Raw genomic sequence first — 20184 nt, forward strand, 5'->3', positions numbered from 1 at the left:
CATGTGACATGCTTGTAACATGTGTGTGTCCTACATCTAATATACATGTAAGGTATGCGTAATATACATGTAACATACATGTAACAAACATGTCAGATACATGTGTCATACATGTGTCATACATGTGTCATACATGTGTAATACATGTAAAATACATGTAACATACATGTTTCTAAAATGTGTCATACCTGTAACATACATGTGTCATAGATGAAATATACATGTGTCATACTTGTAATATACATGTAACATAAATGTCACATACATGCATCTTACATGTAAAATACATGAGTCATACATGTAACATTCATGTAACTTACATGGAACTTACATGTGTCATACATGTAACATATATGTAACATACATGTTTCATACATGTAACATACATGTAATATACATGTAACATATATGTAACATACATGTAACATGCATGTAACATACATGTAACATGCTTGTAACATACATGTAACATGCATGTAACATACATGTAAAATACATGTAACATACATGTAACATACATGTAACATACATGTGACACACATGTGACATACCTGTGTCATACATTTAACATACATTATTCATACATGTAACATACATGAACATACATGTAACATACATGTAACATACATGTGAGATGCTTATAACATGTGTGTGTCACACTTTTAATATACATGTAACATAAATGTAACATACATGTAACATACATGTAACATACATGTCATATAATGTAAGAAGAATGTCACATACATGTCACATACATGTAACATACATGTGTCTTACATGTGTCATAAATGTGTCATACATGTTCATACATGTTACACACATGTGACATGCTTGTAACATGTGTGTGTCATACATGCAATATACATGTAACATACATGTAACATACATGTAACATGCATGTAACATACATGTGACTTGCTTGTAACATGTTTGTGTCATACATCTAATATACATGTCACATACATGTAACATACATGTAAGATACAAGTGTCATACATGTAGCATACATGTATCATATATGTAACATACATGTGTCATTCATGTAACATACATGAAACATACATGTGTCATACATGTAAAATAAATGTGTCATACATGTAACATACGTGTGTCATACAAGTAACATGTGTGTGACATGCTTTTAACATGTGTGTGTCATACATGTAACATACAAATGTCATAAATGTGTCATACATGTAACATACATGTAACATACATGTAACAAACATGTGTCATACATGTGTCATACATGTGTCATACATGTGTCATATATGTAACATACACGTAACATACATATAACATACATGTGTCATACATGTAACATACATTTAACAAACATGTAACATACTTGTGTCATACATGTAACTTGTGTATCATACATGTCACAAACGTGTTATATACATGTCATATAAATGTAACATTCATGTGTCAACATGTAACATACAGGTTACATACATGTAACTTACATGTGTCATACATGTAACATATCTGTTACATACCTGTAAGATATATGTCACATGCATGTAACATACATGTGTAATACATGTAACATACATGTAACATACATGTAACATACATGTGACATGCTTGAAACATACATGTGACATGCTTGTAGCATGTGTGTGTCATACATGTGTCATTCATGTAACATACATGTAATATACATGTAACATGCTTGTAACATGTGAGTGTCATACATATGACATACATGTTACATACATGTGAAATATATATGACATGCTTGTAACATATGTGTGTGTCATAAATCTAACATACATGTAGCATAATGTAGCGTACATGTAACATACATGTAACATACATGTGACATGTGTGTGTCATACATGTAACATATATGTGACACACATGTGACATTCATTTGTCATACATGTAACATACATGTGTCATACATGTAACATATATGTAACATACATGTAAAATACATGTAACATACATTTAACATACATGTAACATCCATGTAACATATATGTGACATTCTTGTAACATGTGTGTGTCATACATCAAATATACATGTAACATACATGTAACATACATATAACATACATGTAACATACATGTAACATACATGTGGAATGTGTGTATCATACATGTAACATCCATGTTACATACATGTAACATACATGTAACAAACATGTTACATACATGTGTCATACATGTAACATACATGTAACATACATGTGTCATGCATGTAATACATGTAACATATATGTAACATACATGTGTCATACATGTAACATACATGTAACATACAAGTGTCATACATGTAAAATACATGTAACATACATGTAACATACATGTCACATAATGTAACATGAATGTCACATACAAGTCACATACATATAACATACATGTGTCATACATGTGTCATACAAGTGTCATACATGTGTCATACATGTAACATACATGTAACATACATGTGACATGTGTGTGTCATACATGTAACATATATGCCACATATATGTAACATACTTGTAAAAAATTATGTCATACATGTAACAAACATGTAACATATATGTAATAAAAATGTAAAATACAGGTAACATACATGTCACATCCATGTGTCACACATATGAAATACATGTGTCATACATGTAACAAACATGTAACATATATGTGACACACATATGTCATTCATGTAACATACATGTAACATACTGTGTCATAAATGTAACATACATGTGTCATACATAACATACAAGTAACATGCTTGTAACATGCTTGTAACATGTGTGTGTCATACATGTAACATACATGTAACATACATGTAACATACTTGTGACATTCATGTGACAACCATGAGACATACATCTGACATACAAGTAACATACATGTTACATACATGTAACATACATATGACATGCTTGTAACCTGATTGTGTCCTACATCTAATATACATGTAATGTATGTGTAACATACATGTAACATACATGTAACAAATATGTCAGATACATGTGTCATACATTTGTCATACATGTGTCATACATGTAACATACATGTAACATACATGTGTCATACATGTAACTTACATTTAACAAACATGTAACATACTTGTGTCATACATGTAACATACATGTGTCATCCATGTAACATACATGAAACATACATGTGTCATACATGTAAAATAAATGTGTCATACATGTAACATGTGTGTGACATGCTTTTAACATGTGTGTGTCATACATGTAACATACAAATGTCATAAATGTGTCATACATGTAACATACATGTAACATACATGTAACAAACATGTGTCATACATGTGTCATACATGTGTCATACATGTTTCATACATGTATCATACATGTAACATACATGTAACATACATGTGTCATACATGTAACATACATTTAACAAACATTTAACATACTTGTGTCATACATGTGACATGTGTATCATACATGTCATATACATGTTATATACATGTCATATAAATGTAAAATTCATGTGTCATACATGTAACATACAGGTTACATACATGTAACTTACATGTGTCATACATGTAACATATCTGTAACATACATGTAAGATATATGTCACATGCATGTAACATATCTGTCACATACATGTAAGATATATGTCACATGCATGTAACATACATGTAACATACATGTAACATACATGTGACATGCTTGAAACATACATGTAACATGCTTGTAACATGTGAGTGTCATACATGTGACATACATGTTACATACATGTGAAATACATATGACATGCTTGTAACATATGTGTGTGTCATAAATCTAACATACATGTAGCATAATGTAGCGTACATGTAACATACATGTAACATACATGTGACTTGTGTGTGTCATACATGTAACATTTATGTGACACACATGTGACATTCATTTGTCATACATGTAACATACATGTGTCATACATGTAACATATATGTAACATACATGTAAAATACATGTAAAATACATTTAACATACATGTAACATACATGTAACATATATGTGACATGCTTGTAACATGTGTGTGTCATACATGTGACATACATGTAACATACATGTAATATACATGTAACATACTTGTAACATATGAGTGTCATACATGTTACATACATGTTACATACATGTGAAACACATGTGACATGTTTGTAACATATGTGTGTGTCATAAATCTAACATACATGTTACATAATGTAACATACATGTAACATACATGTAACATACATGTAACATACATGTGACTTGTGTGTGTCATACTTGTAACATATATGTAACACATATGTAACATACATGTAACATATATGTGTCATACATGTAGCATATATGTGTCATACATGTTTCATACATGTAACATACATGTAACTCATATGAAACATACATGTAACATACATGTGTCATACATGTAGCATATATGTGTCATACATGTAACATGCATGTGTCATCCATGTAACATAAATGTGTCATACATGTAACATGTGTGTGACATGCTTGTAACATGTGTGTGTCATACATGTAACATGTGAGTGTCATACATGTAACATACAAGTGTCATACATGTGTCATACATGAAACTTACATGTCTAATGCATGTAACATACATGTGTCATACATGTAACATATATGTAACAAACATGTTTCATACATGTAACACACATGTCATATACATGTAACATACATGTAACATACATGTGACACACATGTGACATACCTGTGTCATACATGTAACATACATGTGTCATACAAGTAACATACATGTAACATACATGTCATATAATGTAACAAGAATGTCACATACATGTCACATACATGTAACATACATGTGTCATACATGTGTCATAAATGTGTCATACATGTTCATACATGTTATATACATGTGACATGCTTGTAACATGTGTGTCATACATCTAATATACATGTCACATAAATGTAACACACATGTAACATAAAAGTGTCATACATGTAACATACATGTCACATACATATAACATGCATGTGTCATACATGTGTCATACATGTGTCATACACGTAACATACATGTGTCATAAATGTGTCATACATGAAACATACATGTGACATGCTTGTAACATGTGTGTGTCATACATCTAATATACATGTAACATACATGTGACATTTGTATGTCATCCATGTCACATATATGTCACATACATGTAACATACATGTAACATACATGTAATATACATGTAACAAACATGTACCATACTTGTGTCATATACTAACATACATTTCCAATACATGTAACATATATATCACATACATGTAACTTACATGTAACATACATGTAACATACATGTAACATACATGTAACATACATGTAACATATGTAACATACAAGTAACAAACATGTGTCATACATGTAACATACATGTCTCATACATGTAAAATACATGTAAAATACATGTAACATGCATGTAAAATACATGTAACATACACGTAACATACATTTAACACACATGTGACATACATGGGTCATACATGTAACATACCTGTGTCATACATGTAACATACATGTAACATACATGTAAAATACATGTAACATACATTTGACATACATGCAACATACATGTAATATACATGTGACATGCTTGCAACATGTGTGTGTCATACATCAAATATACATGTAACATACATGTGAAATGTGTGTATCATACATGTAACATGCATGTTACATACATGTAACATACATGTAACATACATGCAACATATATGTAACATACATGTTACATACATGTGTCATACATGTAACATACATGTAACATACATGTGTCATTCATGTGTCATACATGTAACATACATTTAACAAACATGTAACATACTTGTGTCATACATGTAACATACATGTAACATATGTGTATCATACATGTCACATACATGATTTATACATGTCATATTCATGTAACATTCATGTGTAATATATGTAACATTCATGTTTCATACATGTAACATAAATGTGTCATACATGTAACATATATGTTACATACATGTAACATACATGTGTCATTCATGTAACATATCTGTCACATGCATGTAACATACATGTCACATGCATGTAACATACATGTGACATGCATGTAACATACATGTGTCATACATGTAACATACATGTAACACACATGTAACATACATGTGACATGCTTGTAACATACCTGTGATATGCTTGTAACATGTGTGTGTCATACATGTGACATACATGTAACATACATGTAATATACATGGAACATGCTTGTAACATATGAGTGTCATACATGTGACATACATGTTACATACATGTGAAACACATGTGACATGTTTGTAACATATGTGTGGGTCATAAATCTAACATACATGTTACATAATGTAACATACATGTAACATACATGTAACATACATGTAACATACATGTGACTTGTGTGTGTCCTACATGTAACATATATGTGACGCACATGTGACATACATTTGTCATACATGTAACACACATGTGTCATAGATGTAACATACATGTGTCACACATGTAACATAAATGTAACACATATGTAACATACATGTAACATACATGTGTCATACATGTAGCATATATGTGTCATACATGTAACATGCATGTGTCATTCATGTAACATAAATGTGTCATACATGTAACATGTGTGTGACATGCTTGTAACATGTGTGTGTCATACATGTAACATGTGTGTGTCATACGTGTAACATACAAGTGTCATTCATGTGTCATACATGTAACATACATGTCTCATGCAAGTAACATACATGTGTCATACATGTAACATATATGTAACAAACATGTTTCATACATGTAACATACATGTCATATACATGTAACATACATGTAACATACATGTGACACACATGTGACATACCTGTGTCATACATGTAACATACATGTGTCATACAAGTAACATACATGTAACATACATGTCATATAATGTAACAAGAATGTCACATACATGTCACATATATGTAACATACATGTGTCATACATGTGTCATAAATGTGTCATACATGTTCATACATGTTATATACATGTGACATGCTTGTAACATGTGTGTCATACATCTAATATACATGTCACATACATGTAACATACATGTAACATACAAGTGTCATACATGTAACATACATGTCACATACATGTGTCATACATGTGTCATATATGTGTCATACATGTAACATACATGTGTCATAAATGTGTCATACATGTTACATACATGTGACATGCTTGTAACATGTGTGTGTCATCCATCAAATATACATGTAACATACATGTAACATACATATAACATACATGTAGCATACATGTAACATACTTGTGAAATGTGTGTATCATACATGTAACATCCATGTTACATACATGTAACATACATGTGTCATACATGTAACATACATGTTACATACATGTGTCATACATGTAACATACATGTGTCATACATGTAGCATATATGTGTCATACATGTAACATGCATGTGTCATCCATGTAACATAAATGTTTCATACATGTAACATGTGTGTGACATGGTTGTAACACTTGTGTGTCATACATGTAACATGTGTGTGTCATACATGTAACATACAAGTGTCATACATGTGTCATACATGTAACATACCTGTAACATACATGTAACGTACAAGTAATATACATATGTCAAACATGTAACATACATGTGTCATACATGTAACATAAATGTAACATGCTTGTAACATGCTTGTAACATGTGTGTGTCATACATGTGACATACATGCAACATACATGTGACATACATGTAACGTACATGTGACATGCTTGTAACATGTGTGTGTCATACATCTAATATACATGTAACGAATATGTAACATGCATGTAACATACATTTAACAAACATGTCAGATACATGTGTCATACATGTGTCATACATGTGTCATACATGTGTAATACACGTAATATACATGTAATATACATGTGTCATAAATGTATCATACATGTAACATACATGGTCATACATGTAACATATATGTTACATACATGTAAGATATATGTCACATGAATGTAACATACATGTGACATGCATGTAACATACATGTGTCATACATGTAACGTATATGTAACATACATGTAACATATATGTAACATACATGTAATATACATGTAACATACATGTAACATACAAGTGACATGCTTTAACATACATGTGACATGGTTGTAACATGTGTGTGTGATACATGTGGCATACATGTAACATGCATGTAATATACATGTAACATGCTTGTAACATGTGAGTGTCATACATGTGACATACATGTTACATACATGTGAAATACATGTGACATGCTTGTAACATATGTGTGTGTCATAAATCTAACATACATGTAACATACATGTAACGTACATGTAACATACATGTGACAAGTGTGTGTCATACATGTAACATATATGTGACGCACATGTGACATGCATTTGTCATACATGTAACATACATGTGTCATAGATGTAACATAAATGTGTCATACATGTAACATACATGAGCCATATATGTGTCATACATGTAACATATATGAGTCTTACATGTAACATACATGTGACATGATTGTAACATATGTGTGTCATACATCTAATATACATGTAACATACATGTAACATATATGTAACATATATGTAACACCCATGTAACATACATCTAACATACATGTGTCATACATGTAGCATATATGTGTCATACATGTAATATGCATTGTCATCCAGGTAACATACATGTAACATACATGTGTCATACATGTAACATACATGTGTCAAATATGTAACATACATGTAACATTCATGTAACATACACGTTACATACATGTAACAAACATGTGTCATACATGTAACATACATGTAACATGCATATAACGTACATGTGACATGCTTGTAACATACACGTGACATGCTTGTAACGTGTATGTGTCATACATGTGACATACATGTAACATACATGTAATATACATGTAACATGCTTGTAACATGTTAGTGTCATACATGTGACATACATGTTACATATATGTGAAACACATGTGACATGCTTGTAACCTATGTGTGTGTCATAAATCTAACATACATGTAACATAATGTAACATACATGTAACATACATGTAACATACATGTCACATACATGTGTCATACATGTGTCATACATGTGTCATACATGTAACATGCATGTAACATACATGTAACATACATATGTCATACATGTAACATACATGTTTCATACATTTCACATACATGTGTCATACATGTAACATATATGATACATACATGTATTATATATGTGACATGCATGTAACATACATGTTACATGCATGTAACATACACATGTCATACATGTAACATTCATGTGTCATACATGTAACATACATGTAACATACATGTGTAATATATGTAACATACATGTGTCATACATGTAACGTATATGTTACATACATTTAACATATATGTGACATGCATGTAACATACATGTGACATGCAGGTAACATACATGTGTCATACAGGTAACATGCATGTGTCATGCATGTAACATACATGTAACATACATGTAACACACGTGTAACGTACATGTGACATGCTTGTAACATACATGTGAATGCTTGTAACATGTGTGTGTCATACATGTGACATACATGTAACATACATGTATCATGTTTGTAACATGTGTGTGTCATACATGTGACATACATGTTACATACATGTGAAATACATGTGACATGCTGTAACATATGTGTGTGTCATAAAACTAACATACATGTAACATACATGTAACTTACATGTGACAAGTGTGTGTGATACATGTAACATATATGTGACACACATGTGACATATATGTGTCATACATGTAACATACATGTGTCATAGATGTAAAATACATGTGTCATACATGTAACATACATGTGTCATACATGTAACATACTTGAGTCATACATGTAACATACATGTGTCATACATGTAACATACATGTAACAAGCTTGTAAAATGCTTATAACATGTGTGTGTCATACATGTTACATACATGTTACATACATGTGACATACATGTGACATACATGTAACATACATGTAACATACATGTAACAAACATGTAACATACATGTGTCATACAATTAGCATACATGTGTCATACTTGTAACATACATGTGTCATCCATGTAACATGCAGGTAACATACATGTGTCATACATGTAACATACATGTGTCATAAATGTAACATACATGTGTCATACATGTATCATACATGTAACATGTGTGTGACATGCTTGTAACATGTGTGTGTCATACATGTAACATGTTTGTTTCATACATGTAACATGTGTGTGTCATACCTGTGTAATACATGTAACATACATGTAACATACATGTAACATACATTTAACATATATATGTCATACATGTAACCTACATGTGTCATACATCTAACATGCTTGTAAAATGCTTGTAACATGTGTGTGTCATACATGTGACATACATGTAACATACATGTGACATACATGTGACATATATGTGTCATACATGTAACATACATGTAATATACATGTAACATACATGTGTCATACATGTGTCATACATGTGTCATTCATGTGTCATACATGTGTCACACATGTAACATACATGTAACATACATGTATCATACATGTGTCATACATGTAACATACATGTAACATTTGTGTATCATACATATCACATACATGTCACATACATGTCATATACATGTAACATTCATGTGTCATACATGTAACATACATGTAACATACATTTGTAATATATGTAACATACATGTTTCATACATGTAACATACATGTGTCGTACATGTAACATATATGTTACATACATGTAACATATATGTGACATGCATGTAACATACATGTGACACGCATGTAACATTCATGTGTCATACATGTAACATACATGTGTCAAACATGTAACATACATGTAACACACATGTAACATACATGTGACATGCTTGTAACATGTGTGTGTCATACATGTGACTTACATGTGACTTACATGTAATATATATGTAACATGCTTGTAACATGTTAGTGTCATACATGTGACATACATGTTACATACATGTGAAATACATGTGACATGCTTGTAACATATGTGTGTGTCATAAATCTAACATACATGTAACATATATGTAACATATATGTGACAAGTGTGTGTCATACATGTAACATATATGTGACACACATGTGACATACATTTGTCATACATGTAGCATATATGTGTCATAGCTGCAACATACATGTGTCATACATGTAACATACATGTGTCATACATGTAACATACATGAGTCATACATGTAACAAGTGTGTGACATGCTTGTCATTCAAAATGTGAGCTCTCAGCTAACCCTGCCAACATGATTTCACTTCACGATCATGGACTCCAATCCTTAGTGGTTCTCGACCCTTTAACACAGTTCCTCATGTTGTGGTGGCCCCTACGTATAAAATTATTTTGTTGATACCAAGTAGTTTTTGGTCAAAAGATATTATTATTTTTTTAATCAGAAACCAGGACATCCTCATAACTGCATACCTCCAGGAAATACTTGGCCTGGATACTTGTGCACTTAGTGTTCATTGAACAGTAGCTATCTGTGCCTCTGTTGGATGGGGCATACACGGATGGCTGCAAAACTGGAAGACTCTTATCATATTGAGATACTGTAATGAGGAATTTCTCATAGTACTTCTGGTTCCCAAACGAATGCATGTGTCTGGATGTGTTTCTCAGACTTGAAAAAGAAGCAGATTCCAAAGGGAACCATGGTCAAGGGGATGGTTTGATTTAGGAGATGGTTTTCAGCAAGGTACAGGCTTCCCTTTGGCCTGATACTGTTTCTTAGAGCATCTGTTTTGCCTTAAGTGAGGGGTCCCTTTAGGGAATGCTTTAAAGGAAGCTATTATTTTCATCAGGTTTCCCCCTCACTCTGCCGTATGGTTCAGTAGAGGCTAGAGATATCAGCTTGTGCATGGGCATGCCGCCTCCTAGCAGCACTAATTACCAAGAATGAGCATGGATACCTTGTTGTATGAATGTGCATTCTTTGGGTATATGCCCAAAAGAGGAATTGCTGGATCTTTTTTAAAAATTTTTATTAGTTCAAATTAGGAACAAGCTTGCTTCAGATGTCAATCCCTTCTCCCTCTCCCTCCCCTCCCCCAACATCCCACCTGCCCCTAGCCATCCCCCCTCCACTCCCCAGGCAGGGTAAGGCCCTCAAAAGGGGCTCCCCAAAGTCTACCACATCACCCTGGACCAGGCCTAGGCCCTTCCCCATGTGTCCAGGCCAAGAGAGCATCCCTTCACAAGGGATGGGCTCTCAAATTCCCTTCCTTTTTTTAAGACTTTACATATTTAATACAGTGCTTTACCCCTGTACAAATGGAAAAAATTACGTTCACATTTGTAGACCAATATGGCTGTAAATTTTTATACAATGCCAACTCAACACGGTAAACTGGGATACTTTTTTCCAAAGTTGACAGCACAGCTGAAGTTTCCAAAACTTCAAATTATATATGTATGTATATGTATTTATATTTATATAAAAAGACCAATAATGGCAGTATGTTATGCATCAATAGCAACAACAGCTTTTCCAGGTTCTGCGGTAATTTGAACAAAATTGTAGAGACATCCAGCACACTCCATTTAAAAAAAAAAGTTAAAAACAAAATCCCAGAAAACAGCACAGTTCTATTTCTCTTGTGGTACCCGGCACCATTTTTTTAAATTGGCTTTTCAATCATCATCTGGAAGGAAACCATTCTGAGCAACATCATTAAAAACAGCTCTGATAAAGCACAGTCTCTACTATGTATCATAAAGCATGTCCACATATGAGTGAGTACATATCATGTTTGTCTTTTTGAGATTGGGTTACCTCACTCAGAATGGTTTCTTCGAGTTCCATCCATTTTCCTGCAAATTTCAAGATTCCATTGCTTTTTTCCTCTGAGTAGTACTCCATTGTGTAAATTTACCACATTTTCTCTATCCATTCTTTGGTTGAGGGGCGTCTAGGCTACTTCTGGTTTCTGGCTATTACAAATAGTGCTGCTATAAACATTGTTGAACAGATGTCTTGTATGAATGTGCTTCTTTTGGGTATATGCCTAGGAGTGGAATTGCTGGATCTTGTTGTTGACTGATTCCCATTTTCCTGAGGAATCACCTTACTGATTTCGAAAGTGGATGTAGAAGTTTACACTCCCATCAGAAGTGCAGGAGTGCTCCCCTTTCTCCACATCCTCTCCAGCATAAGTTATCATTGGTGTTTTTGATTTTAGTCATTCTGAATGGAGTAAGATGGTATCTAAGAGTTGTTTTGAGTTGCATTTCCCTGATGGCTAAGGATTTTGAGCACTTCCTTAAGTGATTTCAGTCATTTTAGATTCCTCTGTTGAGAATTCTCTATTTAGTTCTGCACCCTACTTTTTAAATTTCATTGTTGGATGTTTTGGTGCCTCGCTTCTTGTATATTTGGGATATCAACCCTCTGTCAGATGTGGGGGTGGTGAATATCTTTTCCCAGTTTGTGGGCTGCAGTTTTGTCTTATTTACTGTGTCCTTTGCCTTACAGAAGCTTCTCAGTTTCAGGAGATCCATTTATTAATTGTTGATCTCAATGTTTATGCTACTGGCGTTATGTTCAGGAAGGTGTCTTCTGTACCAATTTGTTCAAGGGAATCTCTTACTTTCTTTTCTAAGAGGTTAAGTGTGGCTGGGTTTATTTTTAGGTCTTTGATCCATTTGGACTTTAGTTTTGTGTATAGTGATAGATATGGACCTGTCTGCAATCTTCTACATGTCTGAATCAAGTTGTGCCAGCATCATTTGTTGAAGATGCTTTCTTTTTTCCATTGTATGAATTTAGCTTCTTTGTCAAAAATCAGGTGATTGTAGGTGTGTGGGTTAATATGAGGGTTGTGACTTTTTCATTGGTCTAGCTGTCTACTTTTGTGCCAATACCAAGCTGTTTTCAGGACTGTGGTTCTGTAAGAGAGCTTAAAGTCAGGGATGGTGATGCCTCCAGAATTCCTTTATTGTACAGAGTTGTTTTAGCTGTCCTGGGTTGTTTTGTTTTTCCACATAAAGTTGCGTATTGTTCTTTCAAGATCTGTGAAAACCTGCATGGGATTTTGATGTGGATCATGCTGTACCTGTAGATTGCTTTTGGCAAGATTGCCATTTTTACTATGTTGATGCTACCTATCCAAGAATATGGAAAATCTTTCAATTTTCTGGTATCTTCTTTTTGGTTAGCATTACCCCAAGATATGCTATGTTGTTTGTGGCTATTGTGAAGGGTGATGTTTCTCTGATTTCTTTCTCATTGCATGTATCAGCTGTATATAGTAGAGCTACTGATTTTTTTAGTTAATTTTGTATCCTGCTACTTTGCTGAAGGTGTTTATCAGCTTTAGGGGTTCCCTGGTCGATTTTTTGGGTCACTTATGTAGACTATCATATAATCTGCAAATAGTGAAAGTTTGACTTATTCCTTTCCAATTTGTATCCCCTTGATCTCCTTTACTAGTCTTATTGCTCTAGCTAGAATTTCACATACAATATTAAAGAGATATGGATGGAATGTTCTATAGATGTCTATTAAACCAAAATGGGTCATAACTTCTGTTAGATTCTTTGTTTCTTTTTTAAGTTTCTGTCTGGTGCTCCTGTCTAGTGGTCAAAGCAGGGTGTTGAAGCCCTCTAAGTTAAGTGTGTGAGGTTTTATGTGTGGTTTGAGCTTTAGTATTTACAAATGTGGGTACCTTAGTATTTGGGGCATAGATATTTAGGATTGAGACTTTATCTTGATGGACTTTTCCTGTGAGGATTATGAAATGCTCTTCTTCATCTCTTTTGATTGATTTTAGTTTGAAGTCCAATTTGCTAGATATTAGGTTTGCTACCCTTGCTTGTTTTTTGGGTCCACATGGTTGGAAAATCTTTTCTCAACTCTTTACTCTGAGGTAATGTCTGTCTTTGAAGTTGAGGTGTCTTTCTTGTATACTGCAAAAGGATGGATTCTATCTTCATATCCATTCTGTTTGCCTGTTTCTTTTTATAGGCAAGTTAAGACAATTGACATTGAGGGATATTAATGTCCATTGATTTTTGGTTTTTGTTTCTTTGGATTTATTGTTGGTGGTGTTATTATGTGTGGATTTCCCCCTCTTTTTTTCTTTTGGTGTTTGGTAAAGTGGGATTATCTACTGCCTTTGTTTTTGTGAGTTAAGTTATCTTCGTTGGATTGGAGTTTTCCTTCTAGTACTTTCTGTAGGGCTGGATTTGTACAAGGAAGGGGTGATGGCAGGATTCAGGCAGGAGCAGAGGGGACACTCACAACAGCAGAGGTCAGGATAGAGGGGCAACCAAGAGTGAGGTGTTTCTGGGCTCAGGGAGGTCCTTCTTGTCTGCGAGAGTCCACTCTATGCCAGGAGCTGGCCCAGAAAGATCCAAGAAAGGGATGATGGCTGGAGTTGGTTGTGAGAAGAGGGGACACTCACCTCAGCCACTAAATATTTTATTTTGTCTCTTATTTTATTATTGATGCCTTTCAAACAAAACAAAAAGCCAAAAATAATGCCTCACTCTGTTGACATTGCTGGTCTCCATCTTAAGAAATGCTGCTCCAATCAATGGTACAGCAGCCTGCACTGTAGACACAGACTGCCATACCTCAGTGATAGTGTGGTAAATGTCACTGTATTCTGAGTTTCATTTTTGAGCTGTTAATTTTTGTCTATGATATACAATTAAAAATTTATGTTATTGCATATACTGATACTTTAATGAACTTTTTATTTCTAATATTTGTGTGGATGTGTTCTCTTTCTCTATTTGATTACTTTTAAATTATGTATATGTTGTGTATTTATGTAGCAATATGTGTACATTAGTGGGCATTGTGTCACAGATCACCAAGAGATAGTTATACCTAGTTTAAGTTGCCTGATCTAGGCTTCCTCTGCAAGAGTGACAAGCTCTCTTAATGCTGAGCCATTTTCCAGCCCTAGATATTTTTTTGACTTTAGAAGATTATGTCCTTTGCAAATAGATACTGTTTATCTTAATTTTGAAGTAGAAAAACATAGAAGAAATAAGTGTACCTAGTGTTTACTTTGTTCCTGGATTTTCCTGATAGCAAGCTTCAGTAAAATGTACAGTAATAATGCCAAGTCTTGGCATACTTGTCTCATTTCTTTTGGGTGGTATCTTTTATTGGTCTTTGTGTGTGTATGTATGTGTCTGTGTGTATGCATGTTCACATACAACATGTATTTACAAGTGGATAACACAGATTAACCTGTGGTGTTTTTCAAGTGTCATCCTCCTTGTTTACATTTTCAATTAAATTTTAATTTTATGAATATGGCTTTTTGCCTATATGTCTGTGCAACACCTCAGTTCCTGGTACCTGGTGAGGACAGAAGCAGGCACTGGGTCTCCTAGAAATGGCCTCATTGAAGGCTGTGAGATACCATGTGTCTGCAAGGAATTGAACCCAGGTACAGTGGAAAAGCAGCCACCTTTGAGCCATCTCACTAGACATAACCCCCTTGATTTTTTTGTTTGCATTTTTTGCTTTGACAGAGTATCTCAATGGAACCCGAGTCTCACAGATTTGGCTGAGTGACAGGACACGGGGCTCAAGAGATATAATTTTCTAGACTTGCCAATGTTGTAAATTATAAGCACACACCTCTATGCTTGTTACTTTTTGTTGTTGTATTGTTTTTCAAGACATGTCTTCTCTGTGTAGTTCTGGCTGTCTTAGAAGTCACTCTATATGCTCAGCTCTGCACAAGTGCTAGGATTAAAAGCATGTAACGCCATTGGTCCATCCTCAGTTTTTATATAGATTATAGGTATTGAAATCAGTTACATAATAACCTAGCAGCAATCACCGCCTGGGCTGTTTGCCCAGTTCAGTTTGTTTCATTTTTAACCTCCAGCAAACTATTAAACTTTTTAATAAAACATATGATGCTTTGTGGTTCATTTTAATGTGAAGAAATTTTATTTCAGGATCGAACTTGTAAATTAAAACATTTATTTTTTATTATATTCTTGTTTTATTTTATTATCCTTTTCTTCATGAAATTTTGTTTAGTGTGTGCATCACATCAGGATTATTGTGGGGAAAACAGGAATCCACTGACCTTCAAGAAGACATGGGGACATTCGAGGATAAGCACAACAAAAGCCCAAGAGGACCACCACACTTACATTGCACATGCGCAGTGAGTACTATATACTCCATGAAATGTCAGTTATGCCACAGGAAGAAGGAGTAAGCTTGTGTTTATCAGTGTTGCTTAGCAACGGCTGCTCCATAACTGTTTCTGTTAGACTGGTCAAGCCAGAGCCTCTCACTTGTGGGAGTCTTGGAGTTTGGCTCTGGTTTTTAGACAGTCAATGTTTAAAAGCTCCTCATTTGATACAATTATTTACTCCTGAGCTACAGAAAGGTGGTCACAGAGATGTTCTCCACCCTGAGGAAGGTCTTCTGCTTTAACAAGGAGCCAAGAACACCCTTGGGCTTCTGTGATTGCCCAAGTGGTAAAAGGCGGAAATTTTTCTGGTGTGGCAGTACAAGTAGTGAGGACAGATCCCGCCAGCCATATGACCCTGAAAATACTTTTCATGAGGTAGTGTGTATGGGGAAACTGAAAGAAGCCCTGCACCTGCTGGCAAACAAAAATTTTAAAATAAATCATAAGGACACAGGGAAAAGGTAAGCACAGCTGGCAGCCAGGGCTGAGGGGCCCTGAGGAAATTGGGGGATGGGAGAATCCTACCTATCCTAGCTCAACTGAGGGCAACAAGGGTCCAGCCCAGTGGTTGGAATTTCCTCAGTTCATTGCCAAACTCTTTTTTTCTTTCTTTCCTTTATTACTACTCATATTTATATATCCATACCTCCAGTCCCTTGCCCTCCCATCCTCCCCCAAAACTCCCCCACTACGCATTTCCAACCCACTCCCCAGGGACAGTGAGGCCCTCCACAGTGGACCAAACTCTTTTTACAAGGCTATAATTTCTGTATATTCTATGAATTTAACTAATGTCAGATATGAACTATAATTTTCAGGCTTGAAATACCATACTCATTTCCTTTGATACGAAGTTTAGGTTTTGCTATTGATACTTTTCAGTTTTTGTGAATAGTACTGGTACGATTTCCCTAGTACAGACACTATGGATGACATGTATACCTTGATACCTTCTGTATCAAGAATGCTCTGAAGTGATGGCAGTCATTGTTGTGCATTATGAAATGTAAATGTCTTTTCAATTTTAGATGAATTAAAATGAGAGAAAAACCAAATAACAAGCTCATTGTTGTGTCATATCTACAATCCAAGTTACCTGGTCACTGAGGCAGCAGGAGAATAATTTTAAAGCAGAAGATGTCTCAAGTTTTGAAGAGATTACCTTAGACTCTAAAATATATACTCTTTAATACATTGAAAAATAGATATAGGAGAAGTAACATTGACTTAAAATGTGTTTATTATTGTGTTAGCATTAATAATTTAAATATCTGAAAGATGCTCAGCTGTTGTTCAAGAATATTTTCTGAATAGTTGCAAAGTGTTGTAACTAACGCACCCTAACTTGATAGAATCATTCCTTTGACACCCATTTTATGGACAAGAAACAATAACACAGAAAGGCTGATAAGTAGTTAGTTGATAATGGAGTCTAGAGCAGGATGAAAATTCAATAAGAGTTCAAGCCAATAGTCATGTTTTCTGTTCAAATAGGCTGCTGTTAACTACATAGATAAGTGACAGAGTACATATCTAGGCTGCAACAGCTATAGGTTTTATTCACACTGTCATAAAATTACTGTATAGTAAATCTTTCTAATATAGCAAATTATAAGAACAAAAATATAAGTATAGAATGAAGTTGCGTATTTATTTATGGGTCAGTGGAGTTAAGTGTTCCACACTATTTCTAAATCCATGAGTATTTCTGTAGGGTGACATAGTGCCTAAGATTTTAATAAAAATACTTCTCATTATAAGAAACTATAAAAATGAAAAATATAATTATAGTATGAATTTGATGTCTATATATGGGTCACTGGTGTTAATTGTTCTACATTGTTTCTAAATACACGAGTGAGCCTATATGTTGACATAGTACCTGTAAATTTCATAAGTGCTTCTCATTTCCACAGAACTGCACTCAACTTCGCTTGCTTCTATGGGCATCTTCATCTGGTTTATTTCCTGTTATTTACTGGCAGTGAAATAAATGCCCTTGATAAGAAGAAGTGCACACCATTAATGATGGTAATTCAAAGATTCAGTTTCAGTAATTGCATTGACCTAAGAGGTTAGGATGAAAGTAAAATTAATACAACTTAAATTATGAATGTTGGGGGAAGCTTATTTTGAATTTGTTGATTCCACGGTATTTTCCTTGTCAAAATATCCACAGGCTGTACAGAGCAGAGAGGCACAGATTGTCTCTGTCCTCCTTGGTCACGGAGCTGATCTGAATATTAAAGATTGCAGTGGAGATTCAGCAATACACCAGGCAGTATATTCAGACAGCCTAGATATATTGAGCAATCTTCATGATTTTGGGGGAGATATTGAAGAGAAAAGAAAGGTAAAGATTTTTGTGAATCAAATTCCCAAGTATTTGGAAACCATGTGATTTCTAAATGTCATGTATAAGGCCAATTTTACATGTTGAGGAGTTCAAGAACTCTTTGAAATTACTTGATTGATATTCATTTAAATATTGAAATTAGGTTATTGTTTGTTTGCTTTTTAATGCATTGAATCCAGTGTATGCTGCCCATATACTCTTGGGTGTATGGCCATCCACTGGAGGTTGTTCAGTCCACCCAGGCCACACTTTTAATTGAAAAGGACTGTCCCCTCCCAGCAGCTATAAACTGTCACTAAGATCTCAGAGAAGAGCAGAATTTCATGGGAAATTCTGTTTGCATAGTGAAATTTTGTATCACTTGAGCTTTCATAGGTCTTGTGAATGCTCTCACAGTGACTATGACATCGTATGAATACTGACACGTCTGTGCCCAGGAGTTACTGTTTCTCTTAGTCATCCATTTTCCTGGCTCTTACAGGCTTCACCATGATCTTCTACAGTGACCCCAAGATTTGACAGGAGGGTTGTATCTGTGATGAAGGAAG

This window comes from Cricetulus griseus, unplaced genomic scaffold, assembly GCF_003668045.3.
Source record: "Cricetulus griseus strain 17A/GY unplaced genomic scaffold, alternate assembly CriGri-PICRH-1.0 unplaced_scaffold_186, whole genome shotgun sequence".
In the NCBI taxonomy this organism is placed as follows: domain Eukaryota; kingdom Metazoa; phylum Chordata; class Mammalia; order Rodentia; family Cricetidae; genus Cricetulus; species Cricetulus griseus.